Source organism: Apis dorsata, unplaced genomic scaffold, assembly GCF_000469605.1.
Source record: "Apis dorsata unplaced genomic scaffold, Apis dorsata 1.3 scaffold_73, whole genome shotgun sequence".
NCBI lineage: Eukaryota > Metazoa > Arthropoda > Insecta > Hymenoptera > Apidae > Apis > Apis dorsata.
The window spans coordinates 1340862-1344895 of NW_006263371.1; positions in this window are offsets into that span (position 1 = coordinate 1340862).

Here is a 4034-nt window from a genome sequence, read left to right on the forward strand (position 1 = left end):
CTGTTTCATACATAATGTTAAACTTTATTAGTTGTGAGAAAGAGTATAGCTTAGAGTGATTAATAATTTGATTAATTATTATTTCGATATTGTTAATGGTAGCTGTATAAAAGAAATAATATTTCACTTAATAGTGTTTTATAATTTCGATATACTTATATGTAGCTCTACGTCTATCTGTATACTGTAATATCTATGCTCATTAATCTCGATGTATATACATGTATCTCATTCCTTTTTTTTCTATTTTTTTGAAAGTTTTCATTCTCCAGCATGAACTCTGTCGTGAAAAGAAAACGAGACACATAAAAATGAAGAAGAAAAAGAAGGGAAACTGCTTCATGGACTTCGTCGTTTCATCAGAAATAATAATAATAATAATAATAATAATAATAATTTTTTCATTATTTATTTTTAGAACAACAAAATTGAATGTTAATTAGAAAGAAAAGTAAGATATTCGTGAATATGTTGATTTTCTTTTTTTTATTTTAAGTATTTCTTATTCTTTTTTTATACATATATTTTCAAATAATTTAATTGTTCGTATGGAATTGAGGAATTTTCCACTCGAGCCTTTGAAACTTTTTAGACCCTTCGCTTTTCTTTCCACTTTTCTCAACAGCGTGTTCGCGCCTTTTCTGTTTCCACTAACTTTTCTTCCAGCTCAAAAACCGATCATCGACCATTTCACTACTCTACTGCCTATCGTCGTCTTCCTCCTCTTCGTCAACTTATGAACGGCCTACTATCGCTACTACTGTCGGCACTTTATATAATTATTATGACAAAAAGGAATCATCCTTCGAAAAATTTACGATCCTTCACCTTGCTGTCGAAAATTTCAATTTATTCAAATCAGAACAGAATCGAATAAGATATATGTATTTTAAAAATTGACTTATTCGATAGAATTTTTTTGAAGGCAGATTCCATTTTGCACAAATTCCTCTATTTTACTAATGCTGTTACTGTCACTCGAAGCTTCGACCTTCTCAGCACGTGAATATTCACTGGAGCATTTTTATTGTTGCTGTCATTGATGATTCGTAGTTACCATCCATCGTTCCAATAAAAAAATACGCAATTTTATCAAAATTTGAATAATATCGTACGAAAATAATTTCCATAAGTTCATCACAATCAACTTCGTCAATAACCAAAAAAATTTAACCGAGCAAAAGTAGGACAAAAATTTCATCGATGTAATTAAAATTTTTCCCCCAAACGATAGACACAGTCGAAATACCATCCTTTAAAACGCATTTCGTTTTAAGACGATATCTCAATCCGTTCCGGAGATATAAATCGTTAAAAATTTCAACTTTAATTCCGATGGTGACGTAGATCAACGACGTCACCTATATTCTTTTCTGGAAGTGATTACTCACTAGTAGTAATAATGACTCGGCAAGTTTCATTGAGTAGTCGGTATTGAGTCACGTGACTCAGTATTATAAGTTAGTGAGTGCGAGGAAGAAATCCGAGTGTAGAAGTGAGAAAGCGATACATACGGCAGTCGGAAAAAATTATTATTCCCTTCGGACGATGATATCTCCGGAACTAAAAGTCGAATCGAGATGAAACAAACGACATTTTAAAGAGGAGGCTTCCTTCTTATGATTATATTTGTTAGAATGTTCTACAATGATTCGTTGTTAAATTATTCAACATTGAATTTATGATTTTTTTTAATTCACTTTAATTAAGATTTCGATTATTATTTATAGTAAGGGATTTTATTCAGGTTTTAAAATAATCTTATTAGATTTTATTTTGTTTGTAATTATATTATTTGATTATAAACTTTCCACTGTATAGTATTTAAATTCATAATTTTTGATTTGTTAAATATTAATTAATATTAGTTGTAGTATTTGTTCACATATGTAAATATAATGTAATTAAAATTTATTAATGACGAAGAATGATAGAAATAATATGTTTAATAATATTTAGAAATTATATGAACGATGGAATGGGAATATTATGAATCAATAATGACTGTCATTTCTTAATAAGATCTTTTGCATGATGCTGTCCTCTGTACACCATTATGCTAAATCATTTGAACACATGTACAAACACGAACAAATAATTTGAAAATGTATCTTACAAAATTGTTCTGTTTCACGTAACGATTAATTGCGTTTCATTTTCAATAATATAAATTTTTGTTTTTTCACAAATGGAAACAGGATGGTTAAAAAAATCAAATCAAAACACGTTTTCTTCAACAAAACAGAAATTTCTTCATTGTTCAATAATAATTTAAATATCGCAAAAGAAGAAATGAAAGAAACGGAATATCGCACGATTTTAACGAGGCCTAAAAAAACATTCTAAAAGTATTTTTCCTACATTTTCCTCGACACGTTTCTTATTTAATATTCGACGAAAAAACGAAGGAAATTCATTTGATTTTCGCAAAAATTGAAAAATGGGGTCTTGATCGATTCTTTTTTCGGGTAAGCTTCGATTCAATCGAGGGTGCAGTGCATTGGTAAATTTCGACAAATTGATCGATTGCAAACGCGACTGTGTGCTATCATATATCTTATCTGTGATAAGAGGAACGTGCTATCGAAGAAATTCTCGAAATTTTGAGGAGCGTTTGCAAGATGAAAAATTTGATTCTACGAATGGTGAAATCGGGGAGTATAATTAAGCGAAATACAGTAATATTGAATCTAGTGTCGTTAACGTTAATCGATAATATGATAATAATGATAGTACTAATTATAGATAATGTTTAACATAGGAGAATATTCGACGATAATTCCTTGTAAATGTGTATTAATAATATTAAAGAATCGTAGAGATATAGTATGTGATAATTAATTAATCTAACTTAATCTTGCTAAGTTAGTATCCTAAAAAGTAGTATCTCTCCCTTATCTTTTCTTTTTTTCTCTTATTTCTGAAGATAAAAAAACATATTTCTTACATTAAGTCTTTTTTTCTAATACTTAAAATTAAAAGAAAGAATTAATTAAATATAAAATAACGTACAGAATGGATTAATTAATTATTGCTCTCTATAGTGTTTGTATTACATTATTCCTAATGAGTTAGAAAAGTATACTTTTTGGATTTTGGCCGAAATTTAACAATGCACTGTTTTTGAAATATTGATTACGACTGATTGCACAATTTTGCAACAAACAATTTGTGAGAATAGAATAGTATCGACATTTTTCCCTCTGAATTTTCCTATTTTCTATCGATTTTCTTCCACGCTACGATGCATAAACTTTTTTGCAACATAAAAAATTCAAAGAAATTAAATTGAAGAAAATAGTGAATGATTACAATGATTGAGTGAATTTCTAAAAATTATCATATAATAAATTGCTTCAAAGAATTGTAAAAATTGTATAAAAATCTTTATACAATTTTTTAAAACTTCTTATTTCTATACACTCTTTCAAAATTGCAAATTCTTTCTGTGTTAAATTAACCTTTTTTTTTTAATAAATAGATAACGTTCAAAATAAATTTTATCATCGTTTTTGCATCGTGGCTTCGAAAGAAAACGCGCATAGTTCATTTTCTCAATCTAATTGCATGTTCCACGAGAATTTTCTAAAAAAAAAAAAAAAGTTTCTAATTTTTTTCGTAGAAAATATTCAACTGTGTGTATACAGAGAGCGAAAAATAACTCTAAAAAAAAAAAAATCTCGATAAAGACTCGTATCTTTCCGAGAAAATGAAAGCTGTTAGCGTGAATGATGAACGAAGAAAGAGAGAATGATCGTTCTATTTCTATATCGAAAAAAAAAAAAAAACTCGTCTCTTACGAGACGTGTACGTCTGAACACTATAATATAGGGACATAAAAGTCAATTGCCCGTAATTTATCGTGTAACGTCGGATAACTGTCGCTGATACTAATTAGTCGACATAAAATTATTCGATACTCGCAACAGTATTGTGTAGATATAAGATTAACGATGCTACGAGAGTCAATGCTGGATGTTCTTCGAGAAAAAAAAAAAAAAAAATGTTTTTTCCGAAAAATATCACACGTCAAT